The 24,177-nt window shown below is 38.7% G+C and overlaps 1 protein-coding gene and 1 pseudogene across 1 annotated transcript in view; one reads left to right on the top strand and one right to left on the bottom strand.

Annotated features, from left to right (window-relative positions):
* Ptp52F (Protein tyrosine phosphatase 52F) overlaps nt 1-24,177 on the top strand; it is a 2,268,497-nt gene that overhangs the window by 1,302,240 nt on the left and 942,080 nt on the right. The gene's annotated exons all lie outside the window — the stretch shown is intronic.
* On the bottom strand, nt 20,721-22,399 carry LOC137247319 (protein HID1 pseudogene; annotated as a pseudogene).

The following is a 24,177-nucleotide window of genomic DNA, read 5'->3' as shown; positions in this document are numbered from 1 at the left end:
AGATCGAGAAGAAATGTGTATGGCAAGGAGCGTGTACTGACTGTAGATACGGGCGCATCTCATTCGTTAATCCGATCTGATTTGGTCAACAGGAGAGTAAAGCCATTACCTAGAGGAACGCTGCGTACGGTCACTGGCGAGTATAACAAAGTCCAGGGGGAAGTGAGCTGTGAAGTCTTAATTGGCAAGGTCATGGTTCTACACAACTTCGTTGTGGCGGAGATTGTTGATGAAGTCATATTGGGAGTGGACTTCTTAGTTGACCATGGCATCAGATATGCAGAGAAGGAATATGCGTTATAAGAACCAGGATGTACCACTCAACTTTAGTTTTTAGAAAGGGTTCAGCAGTAAGCGAGTGCTGGTGGAGGCGATTGGACAAAGACCACCAAAGTCAAAGGCAGTAGATCGGGCAAAGATTGATGGATCGAATGGGCCAAATAAAGCGAAATCAAAGGTACCTGCGAGAAAAACACTGGCATTGACAAAATCAAATGGACCCACAAAAACGAAGGAAAGAATTTCCCAGAAAGAATGCGAGAGTATTTTCAAGCAAGGGCGCACTACTTTTGTGAAACGTGGGATACCGCGATACTGATTATGCAAAGCCAATCCGTCAAGCGCAAGCTCTACGAAATAGTTCATTGGCCAAACGAATCAGGATAATGAGTACTAGAATGAAACACAGGTACGACGAGAACAATAATTCGGAAGGTTTCCGGGAGGGAGATTTGGTACTGCTATACAACCCTCACCGGCGGAAAGGTGTTCCAACCAAATTTTGGTGCACTTGGGAAGGCCCGTTCAAAGTTGTGAAGAAGAAGGGATACCATCTACCGCATACAAACCATTGGGAAACCACGAAATAGAAGGGTGGTTCATTTGGAGATGCTAGCAGCGCTTAGATCAGGTAATTTGTGTGATCGGGACGATCAGAGTTATGTGGAGGGCAGTGTGATGAATATTAGCAACACTAAGGGATAATATCATCTCTAAGCTGATACTAAGCAATCATTTGCCTGTACATAAACAAATCAATCATTATGTGTACACATATGTACATACATCAGCAGAGATATATGCACAAACACATGAGTATATCTAAGATACTCACAAAAGTATGCAATCATTATTACTCACATATAAACAAGCATACGGCAATGCGAGAAGCTATAAACGTGCATCTGTAGTTTATAGCTGGTGAGTTTATAGCTGGTAAACAAGTGGTAAGAAGAAACGCCTACAAGTACGCGAACGAGGAAACCGAAGATTATAAAAGCAGCACAAGCTGAGGCATGGTCAATCAGTTTGATTTAAGCACGCTATCAGTTGCAAAGTATAAGTGTTATTGTGAAGTATTCTAATAAAGACATTTTGCATTATTGAATATTGGAGTTATTTATTCAACAATTTAGCGATATGAACGTTAGAAGAAGGTGTAAAATGAGCGAAGTTTCACTAAATTCGTTACAGTATAAAGGCAAGTGCATGTTTGCCTTGTACTGAACTCTCGAAGACTTCAGGGAAACTTTCCTTTGGTTTCGAAAATACCAGATCGTATACCGATTGAAGCCGTGCCCAATAATCATCTAGTGATTTGTCCTTTATCATGACGTCCGATACAGTGTGATCTTGAATCGGTGCCTCGTTAAATTTTGTACAGTATCTCATGATACTGTCAATTTCCGTAATGAAATTTTGCGCCGATGGGTTACCTGATTTGGAGTTTGGGCGGGGGATGTTGCCCTTTCTTTCACCTTGTCTTTTTTGGGCCATCTTTTGGTTTTGTCTCGGTTTCGGACGTTTTTGGTGGACTGAGAGGCATTTTACGCAAACTTTTGGGTTTTCACCAAAAAGCACCGAATAAATTATTTGCACGCTCAAGGAACGTTCGAAGATTGAATTGCTCTTCGTGGCGCAGAACTTTAAAAAAGGGAAAGGCGGTGTTTGCGTCAAGCGCGGACAACGGGACATTCCCTAAATGATCTAAATCCGCGAAATTCAGAATTTAATTTTATAACGTTATACAAAAACAAAAGAATAAATAAAAAACGCTTCCCAAGGCAGTCGGTTCTATGTACCGGAGCGACTCGGGATTTTTACCGATCAAGGATGGCCATTTCAGTGTAACCCCATTTAATTTGTTGCATCCCTCCCACAAATTGTCGTCCTCCCAGCAGCTCCTTGCAGCGGGACTGCTCCATATTCTCTTGCTCCGGGAAGGTATCGAACCCATTCCGGGTCCGTCTCCTGACCCCGGTCCTGAGATATGGTTTTGCTGCATCTGCCGGAAAAGAATCTTTTTAGGACGTTCATACTCTTGTCAGTGTGTCTCGTGTAAGGGATGGTTGCATTCGACAAGTTGTTCTGGGCTAGATCCTAAAACCAGAAGTCCATGTAACTTCTATAAATCTTTTGTGGCTCCTTGCTGCTCACGCCCTAGGACGTCCCGTAGTCTGCGCCTTAGCGCCCCCCTTCCTTCCAACAACAAGTACCCGCTGTTGCCCGCGCCCCACGGCGCCACCAACTCACACGGCTGCTCCCACTCATACCTATAATCTCCATAGTAGGGCCGAGCATCAACCCGTGCCCCCCTCTTCTCCCCCCCCCCCCCTCTTTTCTGACAGCAATTGTGTAGGTCAGGGAAACATACTCTTAGTCCGGACCTCCCTTAGCACCGTTTGCCAGCACAGAATATATATGTTTGCGACATCCGCCCAATGCAGATCCTGCCATGGACGGTGCCACTTTCCTAGATGTACTGGTCTCCGCGACAGCAACCCCCCGACGGGTTTCATTGCGCCATGTTGCCAGGCCTTCCACAACCGAGGCGTAGTCACCCGTCACTTACTCCCAGAGTGACGACGTCTCCCCCTATGCACTTCAGAATTCTGCAGTTAAACTGTAATGAATTAACTGGAAAGATCACGAGATAGTCGATTTCATGAAGCGGCACAACATCCGCATTGCTGAGATTCAAGAGACTAAACTCACAGCAAGATCTGCATTGCAGACCTGTTCTGGGTATAATGTCCACAGAAAAGATCGCGAGAGCGGAAATGGAGGCGGCCTCGCGTTTATCATACACCACTCTGTGCAATATCTTATATTTGATCCCGACATCGACCGCAGGTGCACTGTCTTAGAACGTCAAGGCTTATTTGTCCCTCCTGCCACCTGTTGCGCCTTACTCACTGGCAACAAACGCATTGTCTTAGGCGATTTCAATGCCTATCACGATCAATTCAAACTTGCCACCTACAAAAGACCACTAATTAGACATGCGGAAAAATTTTAATTTTTGTAAAAACAAAAAAACTACAAAAAATACAAAACTACAAAAAATTTAAAACAAAAATACAAAACCTAGAAAAAAGTATACAAATAACGGCACAGAAATCCACAAAATTCTTTATAAATTTTCACACTACAAAAATCCAACATATAACATCAAAAAACTGTACCACGCCATAACGGCATGTAATATCCCAGCAGCTCGAATGAACATCAGCAGAAGCAGCGAATTAGGGCAGCAGCATAAACATCAGCAGCAGCAACAAATACCTGCCACCAACGGCAGCAGATGTAGCGAAAAAAATATAAGTATTGTCACGGATATAACATCACTATGTTATACCATCACTAAGGCGATGCCAAGGCCACGATAAGCAGTATTTACGTCAATAATCAAATGTATACACATATATAAGGCAGCCGAAAGATGTCACACACAGATGCATTTACTTATACGCCTATGTATGCGCGAGAGACTGTAAACTACAAACATTCACATCAATAATTCAATCATTATGTATCTACATAAACGAATAAATAATTGCGTCTACACATATGTACGTATACGAGCAGCGGAGCGGCAATACACAAACACATGCATATATCTTATCTGAGTTGTCACAAGAGAGAGCAATAATTTGTGCACGTAGTTGTGGCTGGCGATTTTGTAGCCGAACCTAACTAGTAACTTCTGGAAATCGAAGAGCCTAGAAGTATGCAGCGTAAACTATAAAAGCGTTGCAGGCGAGTAAGAAGTAATTCAGTTTGATTTGAGTTGTCAAGCAGTTTGATTAAGACGATATCTAGCGAGCAATAGCAGTGTTATTTTGAATAGTACTTTAATAAAGGCCATTTTGCATTATTACAAATTGGAGTTATTTATTCAACAGTTTAGTGATTCGAACTTAGCAGAGGATTGCAAATAAGAGGATTTGCAGCAAATTCGTTACAATTGGTGTTAGAAGAGGAATTGTTGAATAAATTCCAGAGGACAACAAGGACATGGCAAAGTTCAGTGAATTGAAGATCCAGCAACTGAAGAAGGAGTTGGAGAGCCGTGGATTGAATACAAGCGGCGTTAAACTTGAACTTCAGGCACGGCTACGAGAGGCAATGGAAGCAGAAGGAATTGATGTGGAAGAGTATGTCTTTCATCTTGATGGCGAGGAGACAACAAAAATTGAAGAGAAAAACGAAATATCTCAGACAGTTACCAGCACAGACTTGAACATGATATTGGCTGCAATATCTGCACAAACATCGACAGTAGCATCAATGTCGTCGCAATTGGCATCCCAGCTGGAAGCACAGGAGACACGTATAACATCCAAGATGGAAACTCAACTGGAAGAACAGAAAACATATATGGCATCCAAGATGGAATCACAGGAGACACATATTGCAGAAATGTCGTCAGAAATAACATCGAAGATAGAAGCACAAGAAACACGGATATCCGAAATGTCGGCGCAAATTTCAGCACAGATATAATCGCAGATCTCTGCTCAACTGGAAGAGCAAGAAGGACGAATTTCCTCGAAGTTGGAGGCGCAAGATACAAAAATTTTACAGTTTGAAGAAAAAATCGAGGCCGAGGTGGATGCTTTGAGAGGACGTATCGAGCAGTTGCACCTAAATCGCCCAGCAGTTTCAACGAGTAATCCAAAGGTAAAAACACCATCCTTTGACGGTTCTGTTCCTTTTCAGGTCTTTAAGCTCCAGTTTGAGAAGACCGCAGCAGTGAACCAATGGAATGCTGAAGATAAAGTTCCAGCTCTGTTCGTGGCACTGAAAGGGCCTGCCGCGGAAATCTTACAGACTATTCCAGAGTACGAACGGAACAGTTATGACGCATTGATGGCTGCTGTACAACGGCGATACGGAAGCGAACACAGGAAACAGATATTTCAAATAGAATTGCAAAACCGCTACCAAAAAGCTAACGAGACTTTGCAGGAGTTTGCTTCGGACATTGAAAGATTGGCTCATCTTGCAAATGCGGATGCACCCGTGGAATTCACGGAAAGAGTAAAGATTCAGAGCTTTATAAATGGCATACGGGACGTCGAAACGAAGCGAGCCACATACGCGAACCCAAAGCAAACATTTTCTGAAACGGTATCCCATGCATTGACTCAGGAAACGGCGTCATTATTGAGTAAACCAGCATACAAAGCTCATCGTGTGGAAGTAGAAAGGCCGGAGTGGGTAGATACAATTTTGGAAGCTCTGAAGGGATCACAACAGAAAAATACCGGAGTTATGAAATGTTTCAAGTGCGGTAACCCAGGTCACATTGCACGTCATTGCAGTAGCAATTCCAATAGTTCCAACAATGTGGGTGGCCGTCAACGCAGAGCTGAAGGAGACGAGCAAATCTCCAAATCCACTCAATCGTTAAACTAAAGCGAGTCAGCCGCAAGGGGCGACAGCTGGCTCCCTCAATTGAATGCCCCATAATCTCTATCTCACAAATTGGAAGAAGGTCAAGCAATCTTACTGTCGGAAGACATGTGGATGGAAAGGAACGTTTACTGACTGTAGATACGGGTGCATCCCATTCCATCATTCGATCAGATTTAGTCAACAAGAAGATAAGACCATTGCTTGGAGCAAGATTACGTACAGCCACGGGAGAGGACACCCAGGTAATTGGAGAAGAAGAATGTGAAGTAGCAATTGGGAACGTCACGGTACTTCACAATTTTATAGTGGCAGGTATTGTTGATGAAATCATAATTGGAGTGGACTTCTTAATCAACCAAGGCATCAAGATCGATATGCAAAGCAAGACGATGCGATATAAGAACATGGATGTGCCACTTAATTTCGGCTACGAGAGAGGCTACAACAGTAAACGAGTGCTGGTGGAAGAGAGTCAGCAAATACCACCAAAATCTGAAGCAGTCATCTGGGCAAAGGTAGATGGAGATTGTGGGCCAAACAAATTGTGGGTTGTCGAAGCAGCAAATAAATCAGCACTGAACATACTTGTAGGAAAAACCCTGGCTATGACAAAACAAGATGGACGTATTCCGGTAAGAGTACTCAATGAGTTCAAGTCACCATTCAATTTGACCAAAGGAGCTATTTTGGGAAGATGCCAAGAGGCCGAAGTAGTTATTAACTGTGAACAGCTCCAGGAATACGTTTCATCTAGTAATACTGATCTTTCAAATGATATCACGGCATGGACGCATGGGCTAGAGGAAGCCTATCAGAGTAAGGCAAAACAACTTCTCATAAAATACGCGAACATATTTGACCAGGATGGTTCCAAACCAGGCCGCACCAATGTTGTGAAACATCAAATTGACACTGGAGATGCGAGGCCGATCCGTCAAGCTCCACGTAGTGTTCCACTGGCGAAGCGGGAAGTTGTGAGTCAAATCATACAAGAAATGGGTGACAGCGGCGTCATCGAACCATCAGCTAGTCCATGGAGCTCACCGGTAGTACTTGTAAAGAAGAAGGATGGAAAAATGAGGTTTTGCGTGGACTACCGAAAGTTGAATGACGTTACGAAAAAGGATAGCTACCCGTTACCAAGAATTGACGACACTCTGGACTCGCTATCTGGTATGAAATGGTTTTCCACACTGGACTTGAAAAGCGGCTACTGGCAAGTTGAGGTGAAGGAGGAAGATAAAGAGAAAACAGCCTTCAGTGTCGGTGATGGTATTTGGCAATTTACAGTGATGCCTTTTGGACTTTGTAATGCACCAGCTACTTTTGAGAGACTCATGGACCAGGTACTGAAAGGACTACATTGGAAAACATGCTTGGTATACCTGGACGACATCATCGTATTGGGCAAGAGTTTTGATGAACATCTTAAAAATTTGGAGGAAGTTTTCCAGAGAATAGCTGGCGCTGGTCTGAAGTTAAGTCCCAAAAAGTGTACGCTGTTTAAAAAGGAAGTAAATTATTTGGGCCACAAGGTAACAACAGAAGGTGTTTGTACAGCGAATGAAAAGATAGAGGCAGTAAAGGATTGGCCAAGACCACAGAATCTGCATGAATTGAGAAGTTTCCTTGGGTTGTGCACATATTACCGCCGATTTGTACCAAATTTTGCCAGCATAGCCCATAGTCTCCACGAGCTAACAAGGAAAAATAAAGCTTTTGAATGGAAGAAGGACCAAGAAGTAGCTTTCCAAACATTGAAAGAGCGGTTGTGCACTGCCCCAATGTTGGCATACCCGATTCCAGGAGCAACGTTTATTCTAGGTACAGATGCGAGCGGATATGCTATAGGAGGCGTTTTATCACAACTGGTCGATGAACAAGAGAAGGTAGTTGCATATTACAGCCGTTCAATTGGAAAACCAGAGAGGAACTATTGCGTTACACGGAGAGAGCTGTTGGCATTGGTAGAGTGCGTTAAACATTTTCACAAATACCTCTACGGTCACCAATTCCGTGCCAGGACAGATCACGCAGCGTTGAAAGGGCTTCTGCGGTTCCGTAATCCGGAAGGACAATTGGGACGGTGGATCGAGCGACTACAAAGCTATAACTTTTCCATTGAGCATCGAAAAGGTAGTACCCATGGAAATGCTGATGCAATGTCACGAAGACCATGTAGTCTGGAATGCAAGCACTGCTCAAAGGCCGAGGCTAAAGAAGACATTATAGATGTCCGGCTAATGACTATAACGTGTACGGATGAATGGGACAAGGAACAACTAAGAAAGTGTCAGCTAGAAGATACAGATCTGTCACATGTTATGCAAGGGCTCGAACGAAACGAAAGACCAAGCAGAGAGGAGATGTCAGCAGAGAGTCCCATTGCGAAGTCATATTGTGCACAGTGGAACAGTTTAGAATTGATATCCGGTTACTTGCATCGAGTATGGGAGAGTGAGGATGGTCAATGCAAGAAGAAACTGATAGTTGTTCCCAGGAAGAGGATTCCTGACGTGCTCAGCGAGCTGCACAATGGTCCAAGTGGAGGTCATCTTGGAATCACGAAGACACTCGAAAAATTAAGCATAGATTCTATTGGGTTGGTTGCCGTCAGTCGGTCACCGAGTGGATTGCCAACTGCGAGGTATGCAACAGAGCGAAAGGGCCCAAAACCCGAAGTCATGGCCAGATGAAGCAGTATATTTCAGGTGCACCATTTGAAAGGATCGCCATGGATGTCGCAGGTCCATTTCCTACTAGCAACCGCGGAAACAAATACATACTGGTGGTTATGGATTATTTCAGTAAATGGCCAGAGGTATACCCAATCCCAAACCAAGAAGCAGAAACAGTAGCAGAAGTGGTTAAAAACGAATGGGTTGCAAGGTATGGTGTACCAATGGAGTTATATTCTGACCAAGGCATGAATTTTGAATCAGCTGTGTTCCAAGAAATGTGCAAGAAGTTGGGCATTCGAAAAACACGGACAAATGCATTGCATCCTCAGTCCGATGGTATGGTGGAACGCTTCAATAGAACATTGGAGGAGCATTTAAGGAAAGTAGTCGACAAGTACCATAAGGACTGGGATACACACATATCATTATTCTTGATGGCCTACCGATCGGCAGTACATGACACAACGGGCCAAACTCCCGCAAAGGTAATTTTTGGCAATGACCTTCGACTGCCAGCTGATTTGAAGTATGGGATAGTTGCCGATGCGGAGAGGAATGTCAAGAAATCCACTGGTATCTTGGAAGAAGAGCTGAGAGAAATACACGATCTGATAAGGCAACGAGCAAAGATTATGAGTGACAAGATGAAAGCGAGGTACGATAAAGCAATTAATTCGGAAGGGTTTCAGGAAGGAGATTCGGTGCTGCTATACAACCCACAACGAAAAAAAGGTTTGTCCCCGAAATTGCAGTGTAATTGGGAAGGCCCATACAAAGTTGTAAAACGGATCAACGATGTAGTGTACCGCATACAAACCACTACCAAACCACGAACCAAAATGAAAGTGGTTCATTTGGAGAGATTAGCAGCGTTTAGATCGAGAGATTTGTCTGACCGGGACGATCAGACTTAGGTGGAGGGCAGTGTCACGGATATTAACATCACTATGTTATACCATCACTGAGACGATGCCAAGGTCACGAAAAGCAGTATTTACGTCAATAATCAAATCATGTATACACATATATAAGGCAGCCGAAAGATGTCACACACAGATGCATTTACTTATACGCCTATGTATGCGCGAGAGACTGTAAACTACAAACATTCACATCAATAATTCAATCATTATGTATCTACATAAACGAATAAATAATTGCGTCTACACATATGTACGTATACGAGCAGCGGAGCGGCAATGCACAAACACATGCATATATCTTATCTGAGTTGTCACAAGAGAGAGCAATAATTTGTGCACGTAGTTGTGGCTGGCGATTTTGTAGCCGAAACTAACTAGTAACTTCTGGAAATCGAAGAGCCTAGAAGTATGCAGCGTAAACTATAAAAGCGGGGCAGGCGAGTAAGAAGTAATTCAGTTTGATTTGAGTTGTCAAGCAGTTTGATTAAGACGATATCTAGCGAGCAATAGCAGTGTTATTTTGAATAGTACTTTAATAAAGGCCATTTTGCATTATTACAAATTGGAGTTATTTATTCAACAGTTTAGTGATTCGAACTTAGCAGAGGATTGCAAATAAGAGGATTTGCTGCAAATTCGTTACAGTATGTATGTATTTAATAAATTACTTTTTCCATAGGGATTCTAATACATATATATGTACACTTAACTCTACAATTTTTTGATTAAAGGCGGTGCGTCCGCATAACACATTACATATTATATAAAACATTTAAATTTTTTTAAAAAATTTGAAATGAATTTTGAATTTTTTTTGCATCAATTAAAAGTATCCACTAAAATTTACAAAATTTACAATGCGAAAAGTGAAATTGGTGATACTATACACTTTCTTTATAAAATATACAAAATACAACGTAATATACAGTCCATATTTGGAAACAATAAATCTGTATAAATGTGTGTGCATATGCATATAATAAATAAACTATGGCTAAAAGCGAGTATGTTGCATTTAAAAAAAAAAAGGGATTATGCATTACACAGAAACATTGTGTAAAAATTTAAAACATTAAAAATTTAATAATTTTGAAAACATTAAATACTTTTAAAATATTTTACTACTTTAAAAAATTAATACAACTTAACTGGTGACACACATAACACCGGAATTTATATTTTCCTTACAAAAATTTACAGTGATGCATAACAAATTACATATGCAAAGTCTATATTTGAAAACAATCAAATTCTTATAAAGTGTGTCGGTATATGAACATAATAAACCGAATATATTGAATTTTAAAACAAAGTATACATATACGTAAATACGCTTTATGAAAATTTAATACAATAAAAACTTTATCCTATTACATTCGATATTTTTGAAATACTTTAAAATCCTTAAAAAAAAAAACTAATTTTAATATAAAAAAAGAAACATTTTTTGGTGAAACGGTGCGGCCGACACGTTAAATATTAAAATTAACATTTTTGTGCAACGGTGCGGCCGTCACGTAAAATTTAAAGATTTTTTTTGTGTAACGGTGCGGCCGCCACGTTAAACAATATTGAAATAAATACTAAATTGCTATAAACATATGACGTTTAAAATTAATATTGTCTTGGAAAATTGGAAAAATAGATCAGGATTCTCTCTTGTATACCGTATATGGTAGCACACCCGGTATAAAAAATATTTTTTTTAAACCAAAATTTAATTCATTGTTCACAGGGAATACAACCCAGCTGTCTTTCAAGTGACTCCAACTTCAAATAAATAACAAATTTATTCAATTCATTAATTTTACTTCAAAATTCAATACAAAATTCAAGTAAAGCGGTTTCAAATTAGATTATAAAATCATTTTAAATTTCTTTTCAATTAAAATTGACATTCATAACACAAACTTGCCACTTTTATTAATTCAACTTAGGTGATAAAACCATTTCATATTCCCTGTCAATTCAAATTTGTTCACATTCATGTCTCAAATCTGCAGCAACAATTCAATTTAGATTAATACAATTTAGGTTACAAAACCATTTGAAATCTCTCTTCCATTCAAATTTGTTCTTATTCACAACTCAAACAATTTAAAATTCTAAAACCATTCCAAATTTCTTTTTCATTCAAATTCGTTCATATTCATACCTCAAACTTGCAACTTTTTCACAATTTGATTTAGATTATAAAATCATTTCATCCTTCTTTTTCATTAAAATTTCTTAATATCGAAGCATACAAAGCTGCAAGTGTAAGAGTCTTCCTTCTGCTAATGTCAAATTTCGAAACAAAATTCAAAGAATTGAGAGAAAATTTCTTTAAAATTAAAAAACGCGTTTTGCATACAGGTCGTTCTTTACCGACAAGGCAAGAGAAGTTAGATGAATATAAAAATTCTTTAATTGAGGCATATAATAACATTTTAGTAGAGGTAAATGGTCATTTTGAAAACCGACCTAGGCCAGTTGCTGTGAATAAAAGGTAATCACGTTGTAGGGAAGAATTAATTAAATGTTTTACAAAACTCAACTGCACAGTTAAAGTACCAACGAATTACAGCGACTTAGTCCAAGATAACATTTTTATATCAGATACTGATCGGGAAGAAAAAGAATCCTTCGATGCATACAAAATCGATTCTGAGGAAGAAGAAGAAATCTCTTACTCAGCAAAGCCGGAAACACTCGACAGTCATATCGGCGAACAAAGTTGTTCTTTACCGCATACTGAAAATATTTCATTGCAAGAAAACTTCTGTGGTTTCGATAACCCAGTCGTTAAATCAAACAATTCTTTAGGGCTTTTAACAACTTTCTCAAATTCCAACCTCTCGTACTAATTTTCTAGAACCAACAATAATGGCTACACCAGAGCAAACGAGACAGTTTATTGGGTCCTGGGCGCCCTTATTCAGGGAAAACTATAACGGTGATCCCTTAGTGCTAAATTCCTTCATAGATAAAATTGAACTAGTAGAAGGCTGTATATATCTAGATCTTATACCAACTTTCATTTCACTTGTTAAATCGAAGCTCGAAGGGAAAGCAAGAGAAGCAATTCCGACAAATATAACATCTATCCAAGAAATTAAAGATGCGCTTAAAAGCCGAATAAAGCCAGACAACTCTAAAGTCGTTGCAGGGAAAATAGCTTCACAGAAAGTTACGAACAATAATTTAGCCGAGTTTGCTAAACGAGTAGAGGAATTATCTGATGCTTTAGAGAAGTCTCTAATTATCGAGGGAATATCAAAAGACAAAGCGCACGAGATGGCAGTCGAACAGTCAGTAAATGTTTGTAGGCTAAATACGCGCTCAGACTTAGTCAAATCAATTCTCGCATTAATCTCTTTTAGTGACGCAAAAGACGTCGTAGCAAAAATGATAGTCGAACAAAACAATCTGGCTACAGAAAGACAGGTATTAGCTTTTCGATCAAGGTTTAACAATCAAACCAACTTTCGCAATAACAATAGAGGCAATAACTACTACAACAACAATAATAGATACAACAACAATAGTAATTTCACAGGTTCAATAACAACAATAATTTCAATAGGTACAACAACAATAATAACGGTAGATACAATAATAACAATCAAAATAGGCAAAACAACAACTAGAGGCAAAACAACGACAATCGAAACAATAGTAACTCGCGTAACAGTAGCAACAGTCAAAAAAGGCTAGAAAACAGTACCAATACTAACGCCGGAAGTTCAAATACGCGAAATAATGCAAACGTTCACTCTTTAAACTTGGACGCCCCTCAGCAGCGAACACTGAGGGACGAGGAGATAAACGAATAAATATTAAAAATATTTTTTTTCTAAACCTAAATTGCTCAGATTTTGTCGAAATTTATATAACCGGATCTAACAAATTATGTACATTTTTACTAGATACACAAGCTGATATTTCTCTGATTAAAATTTCAAGCTTAAATAAGCAAATTCCAATTAATTCTGACGATATAGTTAATATCACAGGCGTTACATCAAATTCTGTTCCTACCATAGGTAAAATAAACATAGACCTAAATTTTTCTAATAATCTAATCGAACATAGCTTACATGTGGTAAACGATGACTTCAATATCCCATCAGACGGTATACTAGGTAAAGATTTTCTTCATCATAACAAATGTGTAATAAATTACTCAAATAGTAGCATGTCATTCTGGGCAAACAAAGAAAAAGTCATTATGCCAATCCTACACGGAACAGAAAGAGATATGTGTATTATACCACCAAGATGCGAAGTTTTTCGAATTTTCGACTTAGGTCACTCAACAACTCCACTTTTCGTTGAATCTCAAGAAATACAAAAAGGCGTATTTACCGCAAGATGTATTACAAATTCCAATAATCCAGTCATAAAATTAATCAATACCACAAGTGATGTACAATTCGTACACTAAAATTCTATTAAAGAAGAAAACTTATCAAATTATCACGTCTATGTAATCGACAAAACTAAGTCAGATGAGAAGCGAATTAACGAAATAACTTCGATTTTAAAAGATCAAATTCCAAAAGATGCACCATCTGAACTTTTAGATGTATGCATACAATATGCTGACATATTCGCGCTTGACAACGATAAAATGACGTTAAATAATTTTTATGAGCAGAAATTGCGGTTAACTGACAACGAGCCAGTGTATATAAAGAATTATCATCTACCCTATTCGCAGCGGGAACAAATTAACAGAGAAGTTACAAAATTATTAGAAAATGATTTAATAGAAGAAAGCTATTCTAACTACAACAGTCCTCTTATCTTAGTTCCTAAAAAGAAAATAAATGGCAAAAAAGCATACCGAATGTGTGTTGACTTTTGCGCAGTTAACAAGAAGCTAATAGCAGACAAATTTCCATTAGCACGAATCGATGATATTTTAGACAATCTTGGCAGAGCAAAATTTTTCTCAACCTTAGACCTTTTTTCTGGATTTCACCAAATACCTTTACACGTAGATTCACGCGATATAACCTCATTTTCTACTGATCGCGGAGCGTATCGATGGAAGGTATTGCCATTTGGTTTGAACATTGCACCAAATTCGTTTTCTAGGATGATGACCATCGCATTTTCAGGAATACCACCTAATGTAGCTTTTCTTTATGTAGATGACATTTTAGTCATCGGCTGTAGCGAATCCCATCACATTAAGGATTTGTCTAAAGTATTCAATACTTGTAGATCATTCAACCTTAAACTCAATCCAAATAAATGTAATTTTCTAAGACACAAATGCTCAGCTGAAGGTCTGTCACCAGACGAATCTAAAATAGACGCAATTCGTAACTATACTAAGCCAACAGACAAGGACGCTGTAAGACGGTTTGTAGCTTTTGCCAACTACTACAGACGCTTTATTCCAAACTTTGCATCTCTGGCAGCACCTCTGAATAGCCTGAATAGAAAAAGAGTAGAATTTAACTGGGACGAGGCATGCGATAAAGCCTTTGATGCACTAAGAGCATCCCTAATGTCACCAACGATATTACAATACCCAGATTTTTCCAAACAGTTTACCATTACAGTAGACGCTTCTAAGACGGGATGTGGAGCAATACTCAGCCAAGAACATCAAGGCAGCGATTTACCCATATGTTTTGCGTCAAAATCTTTTAATGAGGCAGAACAAAAGAAAGCCATCATTGAGTTAGAACTATTAGCCATTTATTTTGCCATTAAACAATTCAGACCATACGTTTATGGAAATCACTTTATTGTAAAATCAGATCATAGGCCATTAGTCTATCTATTCACTATGAAAGACCCATCTTCAAAACTTTCTAGAATTAGACTTGAGTTGGCAGAATACAATTTCACAATAGAGCACATAAAGGGAAAATCAAATGTAGGAGCTGATGCACTTTCTCGTATAACCATTGGCGAAATAAAAGAATCAACCAAAAATATATTTGCAGTTCAGACTAGGGCTATGAGTAAGAAAAAAGATAAATGTAGTTCTACCGGAAATATAGACTTATGTGAAAATATACAAACAATAAACGTGTATGATAAATTCACTCATAACTTTTCAAAAAAAATTCCTCGTATTAGATCAGAAATATTTCATGATAAAAACAATAAACAATTTTTAAGAATATAAAGCATATAAAGCATAAAAGAACAATTTTACTTGATTATGAATTTTCTAGCGAAATAAAGAATTTCGATACTTTACTTTCGAGGCTAGAAAAAGAAGCCGGAAAACTTAATATTAAGGAAATAGAATGGCCAAAAAACGATTTAATTTTCAAATACATTACAATTACAAATTTTAAAGAAAGAGGAAATAAGCTTTTACAACTTTTAAAAGTTATTTTAAAGGATCCAATTGAAACAATCACTGATCAGGAACAAAAATCAAAATTATTAGCAATTTATCACAATGATCCCATCACTGGAGGTCACTGTGGAACGAAAAAATTGTACGCCAAATTACGAAATAAATTTTACTGGAAAAACATGACAAAAGACATAGCTAGTTATGTTAGGAAATGTGAAAAATGTCTTCTGAACAAAGTCAAAATAGGAAATAAAGAAGAACTCGTTCTAACTCCTACTCCTGACATTGTCGTAATTGATACCATAGGCCCATTGCCAGAATCGAGATATGGTAATAAGTTCGCGCTTACCATAATCTGCGATCTGAAGAAATACTTAGTTACAATATCAATACCTGATAAAAGTGCAAAAACCATCGCGTCAGCACTATTCTAAGGCTTTATTTTAATATACGGTGCTATGAAATCCATTAAATCAGATTTAGGCACTGAATTCAAAAATGAAATTTTTGCAAATCTAACCAGTTTATTAAATATTGATCACAACTTTTCTACACCATATCACCACGAAACCGTAGGAACTGTCGAAAGAAACCATAGAGTTTTTAACGAGTACCTACGTGCGTACTTAGATGATTCCTTTGATGATTGGGATACATTTTTGAGATATTTTACGTTTTGGCATAACACAACGCCAAATACGGTATTCGATAATAAACTTACTCCTTTTGAACTAATTTTTGGTAAAAAGGCCATTGTGCCATCTGAGCTGAAGAACGAAAGAATTGAATCAATTTATAATATCGAAAATTACTCAAAAGAAGTAAAGTACCGAATGCAAAAATGCCACGCCTAGGCTAAAGAGTTAGTAGAAAAACACAAAATAAGGAATAAAGATGCATATGACAAAAATGCACAACCAATAATAGTAAACATAAACGATAAGGTTTTAGTTCAAAAAGAACCACGGGAAAAACATAAAAACATATATCAGGGTCCATATTTAGTAACAAATATAGACGGTGTAAATGTAACCATTTTTATAACGAAAATAAAAAATACAAAACGGTACATAAAAACCGCATAAGAGGAGTGCCTAGATAAATACAATCGGATGTACCCAATTTCATTTTGAGATAGTCAAAAAAGATTTTTACTATTTCATTACGCTAATAAAGCAAATTTAAACCGAAATTTATTATACTTTAAAACCTTACTTAATTAAGTAAAAGCAAATTTAAATAAAAATAAAACGTACGCATAAGCTAATACATCTAAAGAAATCCACAAAAATGAAATTTTGAATTACAAAAAAAAAAAAAAAAAAACAACAACCAAAATACATATAAACTACTAATATTAATATATGTACATATGTAGGCTTCAGGTACAAATAGATGTAAGTAACTAAGTCAACTAAGATAACTTACAAAAAACCCCAAACAAAAATAAATAAACTACTAATATTTAGATAAGTAAATATGTAGGTTAAAATACAAATAAATGTAATTAGTTAAATTAGCCAAGTTAGCCTAGGTATATTTGTCGCAAAAGTTCAAAATTTTCCTCATTTTTTTTCAATAGGGATGAATGTAAAAACCACCCAAAAAAGGTTGAGGCCGACAACCCTGATCAACTTGTCGACTTCAAACTTTTTTTCGAAAAGGGGGATGGTGTAACAGCAGCCTTATGATCTCACCCTGTTTCCCACTTGGTGCAACCCTGTTGTCTATTGTGAATGGACAACAGGTGTTGAAACAAGTTGGAAACGGGGAGGTCGGAAAAAGAAAAGGCGGCCATTATTAAAAAATGTTGAACGAAGTGTGTGCAAGCAAAAACGTAAAAATAAAATATTATACGAACTAAGAACTTACTTAGTTTAGTGAAAGTAACTAAAAACTACTTAGTATACTACAGAAACTAAATTTGATAAATAATATTTACTAAAGCTACTTAAATAAAGACTAAGTAAAACTAAATCTACAAAATACGTGTTTTTGGTGTTTGAGTGGAGCGTGCGTGCATTAGAGTGCGCACAATAACAATTTTTTGAAGAAGTTCCGAAATGGAACTTCACACTACAAATTGTATTTTCGGAGTTGAAAAATTGGACTTTCTAAGTTATGAAATTTCTAGTGAAGTAATCAGGCCTTCTTTTGAACGAGTTGAAATAATTTCTAATTTTGAAAAACCTCTCTGAACAAATGCGTGGTGGCAACGGCGCGCACCCACGTATTTGTTAAATAATAGTTAAGGCGAAAAAAGGGGAAGAAAATAAAAACACCAAAAAGGTTTAATAAAAAAGGAATTCACAGTGTGCTTTTATTTATATAAATACAACAAGTGTTAAGAAAAGGTTTAACAAATGTTGTGGAAAATGATATATGTAATAATAATTATGAAAATTTGCACTTACGTGGACGTGTGATTACGTGTACCTTTGCTGGCTGCTGGATCAAAAGTGAACGAGCCTCTTTGCGACATGAGCCGATGAACCCGAGATACAGCTCCTTCGTTGGGTTTCCCGGCAATAAAGTTGCTATACCGCGGGCTCACAGCGGTAAAATCTAAGATACATGCGTACTACCACTCACATATGCCTGTGTGTATTAGTGATCACAAGGATATGTGGGTGGTAGTAAACGAATGAAAATAACAAAGAAAATTATGTTACGAGGGAGGGGAGATATATTTAGGCCTGTGGCCTAAACATACCGGCCCCCTTGCCGTAAGCAACAAAGAAAACATTAAAAAAAGGATGCCACGTGATCGCACGTCCAATAAGGCGGTGTAATGGAAGAAGGCAGTGCAGATGCGGACTGCAAGCACTGCACGCCAGATGGTTGACCTCACGTTTCGCTCTCCTGTGGAAAAAGAAAAGAAATTATTAGATATACGTACGTGGTTTTAAATTCCGTGCATATTTACTTAAATATATATAAGATGGCGCATGTGTGAGGCGTGAAAGTCCGATATTTATTTTTGGCAGGCTCCCGAGACCACCAACCCGAACATGGTCGGTTGGGTTAGGAGACCGCCAATTGTCGATGCCGGTGTACCGCTCACCATCATTTCGGCGTAAATGTCAGCGCCGAGTGTAAGCCGTATCGGTGATGAGCGGTAGAATTGCGGATCTGCCAGCCGCATGAACTCAAAGGGCGTGGCAATCTTGGGGTCCACATTGGACGGTGGACTCAAAGGGAAATGGCTTTCGACGACGGCTGCTTGGGTTGTTATGTGTGTCGACGCTCCGAATTTGCCGCGCAGTATGAGGGTGCATTGTCCATGCCCTTGGCGCTCCAATTGTAAGTCGCGTACCAGCTCCGCATCGACGATCGTGCTGGTGGCGCAGGGATCAATAATGGCCCGAACCAGGTGTAAATGCCCACGCGATTCGATTCGTACTATGGCCGTCGGCTTAGTGAGCACGAAAGGCCGCATGATGGGCGATGGTGTAGCCTGGAGCAGCCGCCCTGTCCGGAAGCCTTCCGGCGTGTCGCGCGTTAGCTTCATTGTACTTTGGGCTTCAAGAGAGTATGGCGTCGATTTCTTTCGCCGTTGCTGCCTTGCGAGTTTGGACGATTTAGCTGAGTTTCGATGGGGTCCGACCTCACGGTGCCGCCAATTATTTTGTTGGTTTCGAAGTTTGTTTGCTTTCGCCGCGCTTCTTTCATGCTGTAACTGCGGCCGGAAACTGCGCATCCCATGATTTACCATTGACGGTCTTGTCTCCGTTTTTGGTCGCTCTTCCTCCATTTTCGCTCTCTCTTCCTCCATTTCCTCTTCCTCCACCTGCTGAGCCCAGGATTTATCCGGCCCCGAGAGGTTGATCGACAACGCATCGTCGGACGTGTTGTCTTCGCCGTTTGTGGTCGTCTCGTCGCTGACCGGTCGACGCTCATCTAAATGAAGCGTGGTGTGGTGCTTCTCTTGGCACCTCTTGCAGCGATACTTGCTGTTACATTTGTCCACGCGGTGGAAAGGCGACAGACAGTTTGGACAGTACTTATGCAGAAGTACTGCCCGCAACCTCTCTTCTGGGGATTTTTTTCGATATTCGGCACAGATCCTAAGGCTATGATCCCTGCCGCAGAGCTGGCAAGCAACGTCGAAACGCTTTGCGCCTCCCTCTGACTTGGCCAATAAGGTTTGGCCATGATCTGAAAGAATATTGGTATCATTGATCATGCCCAAATTGAGGTTGGCGGAATGTTTTTTGGGTGGCGTAATCAAAAAAAAATATATCTAATATATTTTCGCAGAAGAAAAAAAAAAATTTTATTGAAATAAAATTTAATTGAAATAAAAATTAAAGGCCATAAGTAAATACTTATGCGCGCAAAGAAATGAAGAAAAAACGTATTTAGCACGCATCCAAGCGATGTGGCTGTTGCTTTAGCGCCTTTAGTACATTTTATAATTTGATTTATGTCGGTAGATGTCACCGAATTAGTCCTAAAATTTATTTTTGGTTTGTGGTGAACTTTGTTCTCACAACAAGTGGCCTGCCACCACACGGAACGGTTAGAAACCTGGCTGAAAAGGTATTAAAGAGTTGCACTTCCACCATTCGACATTATTTTTGACGTGTATTGTCGATAATGTTGAGATTCGTGGAATTAAGTATTTTAAATCTCGACCACATCAATGATTGATCGAGATATGTAATACGCGACATGTGTGGCGTGTTGTGCGCGATATTTCGTGCGGCATTTGGTGCGTGACGTGTAGTGCAGCATATAGTGCGTGACGTGTAGTGCGGCATATAGTGCGTGACGTGTAGTGCGGCATGTAGTTCGTGACGTGTAGTGCGCGAGATGCTTGCGCATGAGGCCTAACGTTTGTATTGCAATAATCATTGACAGTCAGACATTAAATGTAGAGATTTTGACGCTTTCTACAAATTCTCACTTCCTGAATGAAAAAAAATTTCATTCATATAAAACACGCGGTGAGTACAGATACTAAACTGCGTAATCTTACTTTGTATTAACTAATTTTGTATTTTTATTTTCAGGTTTTATTCCATGGTTTTTCATAAAGCTGGGAAGCGAAGTTTTAGCGATTTCCTGAGGTGGTCAACTGTATGCAAACGGATAATTTGGAGCTTATGAAATTGGTTTATTGATATTGAAGTCATTAAAAATTTCCAAAAGAAAAAAGACCAAATGGTGATTGTTAGGTGCAGATAGTAGAAACCAAGGAGTGCTAAAAGCTTCAAGTAAATGCAGCAACTTTAAACTTGCAACCATAGACAGCGTTTTTAAATAAGGTGAAACATTCACAAGTATAGTGAGTAGGCAATCGAAGAGCGGCCGTAGACGTTGATCACCAGTAGCAATAATTTTGTGGAAACAGTTATGAGTAGATCAGCATGTGTGCCGGTGAATACGGGTATGTCCATGGGCACCGTTGCGGTGTAGGGTTTGTTGAGACGCACGCCAAAAATGCGTTCACCCGATAATAGCAGGAGTATGAATACATCGATATACATCAGTCCAACACGCGATTGATCTGCGCGAATAATTCGAATGATAAAGTATTGGTGTGAGTACATCTAGCACATCAGAGCTTTTCAGCACAAAATAGAAGAATTTCTTATTAAAATCGCATACTTTCCAAAAAAGTATTAAGAGCTCCTGATGACAATGCAAACGCTTCGTCGAGTTTTGTAAGTAATTTTGTAGTAGCGGATTATTCAACACACGTATTATGACTTTAAGTATGAAATGAAAATCTTCATCACGATGTACACGCGATAGATAATTAATGAATAAATTATCGCCAAAGCCATCATCATAAGAATTTGAAGAGGCAGCTGGATTGGATGTTTGCGACTGACGGCGCAATTCCAGTTGTTGCTGTTGATGTCTAACCATATCATGATCTAATGTTACAATCAAAATTTGTGGACAAGCTTCTACCAACGGTTCAGTGGTATTCTCAAACAACAGCTGATTGTAGGGTACACCGAATCCTACTGGATCATAAGCGCATAATGTATTTAATAGTGATGTGAACAGTGGCAAAGCATGTCGATTCTCCGCTGAAGGGAAATATGCTATCCATCTATTTGGCTCAACCGTTAAACAATAAATTGTTTCAGAAAAACACATCAGCAAAAGCTTTAATATTTCAGTGCGTTTCTTTTCCATATTGGCGTTTTTGGGTGGTGAGTTGGCAAAACCCACACCCGCCTCCCAAATGTATTCACAGCTATCAATATTCGCCAATTCCTCGGCCTTATCAGGGCCGGCGCGTCTTGTAGCAGTAACCGTAAAATCAGGACAAAATAGCAGATCACATAATGCATTTATCAATGATTGCGCTAATGGTACTGGCTGTTGCGGGCTCGTTAGACATGGCGAATCTTCACGTAATATATCTCCCACATCGGTAGATGTGGGCGTATTACGTGTAGGCAGGCTACTCCAAAAGGATTCACGCCACTTCTCATCTTCAAAAATATATGGTAATATACGTATTAGTAAACGTATGCAATTCAGCACACATTGTTGTTCCATTTGAGTGCGACAACTATTATCCACGGTCAATGCCAACTTTTCGACGGCCTTGTAACAGAGAGTCGCCAAAATGGCTGGATTTTCGTTACATATATTTCGTATTTCTGCTGATGTGACCAATGCGAATACATCTTCCAATGATGTTTGATGTCCATACCAAAATTGATCGCAGAACTGTTCGTCGGTGTCATCAATTTTTGATGTGTTTGCGTTAGTTGTACACTTGCTTTGCGGAGATTCAATTTTGAGTCGGAATTTCCCATATTGTGTATACAAATCTCACCTTACAACTTGTACCGAGCACGGTCTGTTTGCAGGTCGGCTAAAAAATTGTGTATTTATCTGCGCAATAAATCAATTTTGAGTTAACTTCTTATATTTCAGCAAAACTTTCCTTTCCTTTAACAGGGATTATTTTCACAAATCCACGAAAACCACGCGGTGAAGTAATACCATTGTCATTCATAATTTTTCGATAGCTGTAGTGATACTTTTCTGCGAATGCCTACATTAGATGAAGACAATATAAATGATGATAGTACGACAATTTCACTCTCGATGTAGTTGCCGCAATTAACACACATTTATTCAAAATTACGCTAAGATTTTCATCGTTTGTACAGCTGATAGCCGAAAGTTTTCTTATTTGGTTATAAGCAACCTGGTTATGAGCTATTTAATCCCTTTGTAATATGCAAATTAGTATTATGAAGAAAAAAGCCAGCTTATTTATATTGGAATTTTATAGTTTAGGATGGCACGTCGATGAAGTCACGCTATACTTAAAATTAAACCTAAAGGAAAAATTAACCTCTATGGAGGGCACGTTTTATACCGTAAGCGTCTCAACTGATTCAGTACGAAATTGTTTAAGGCTTTTGGAAAAATGGTTTGTGCTGGAAATTTGTAATGGCCACGGCCAATTGTAAATGGCCAATTTGTAATGGCCACTCTACGAGACATCGAAAGAATCTGTAAAAACAATTGTCTATAAAAACATTAATTGCGGCTGTGTGTTGATTGGATTCACCATAATCCATTGCAAGTCAGCAAAGTGGAATGATACACAGACGGTTATCACCTTTTTTTTTTTTTTTTTTTTTTTTACTTGCAAGAAAAATATATCAGGTCCGGGTTTTGAAAAACATGAAGTTATTTGTGATGTTTTACAATTAAATCTTGTTAAAGGTACTTTGTCAATGGGCCCTTGTATGGCATCAAATTTCCATGTCCATGCCGGCTTAAAGGAGTGTGGTCAATCTTCCAAAACGAACAAAGACAATTACCGCTAAGGAAGGGAAGTACTACACCTTTGAGTTGGGTGAACTTTAAAAATGCGGTTCCCATTTCTGTATTAGATCGGTGAGTGGTTTATTAATGTATGTATATGTAACAGAAAATTGAAAACCATTGGGAATACATACTAGTGAAAAATCTTCCTATCCCTCCATTGCCATAAATTGAACATTTATGTTTTAACTCAGCATTTCTTTTAAATGTGTATACAGAAAATCAGACTAAATATTAATATTCATTTTTGAAAATCAAGTTAATTGATTAATTATGCAAACATGTTAAGAATATGCAACTAATGCAATATACCAATCGTCTACAAAATGGTTGAAAAGGACCATTGAGCAGATGATTCAAGTACTCGAACAGCGATTGAGGAGGTGATCGAAGCTGTTTACTGTTGTGAACGTTTTTATCAAACATTCACCACTTGTATGTATTCACAATGTTGAAAATCCCCCACACCAGAAAAAAAGGATGTTGACTTCGGATATTAGTTTCTTCTGTAAATAAAGGAAACCGCATGCGCTTTATGCACCATTAATTGGGTAATTTTGTTTGAAATGAAAGATACCGAGCCACTCAATTCATTAAGCGAACCTCAGTTAACAACCCCAAGCAATTATTACGCTTTTAAAAAAGTAGTTAAAATGGATAGCAGCCGTTTCCTCCTTAACCATTAGGGCAATCAAAGTAAACTGCATGCAACTACTCATATGTAGGTGTTGTGCCTAATCAAGCAAAGCCT

The sequence above is a fragment of the Eurosta solidaginis genome, chromosome 3 (genome assembly GCF_040869045.1).
Source record: "Eurosta solidaginis isolate ZX-2024a chromosome 3, ASM4086904v1, whole genome shotgun sequence".
Taxonomy (NCBI): Eukaryota; Metazoa; Arthropoda; class Insecta; order Diptera; family Tephritidae; genus Eurosta; species Eurosta solidaginis.
Note: the sequence above shows the minus strand (reverse complement) of the source record. Positions and strands in the feature narration are given on the sequence as shown.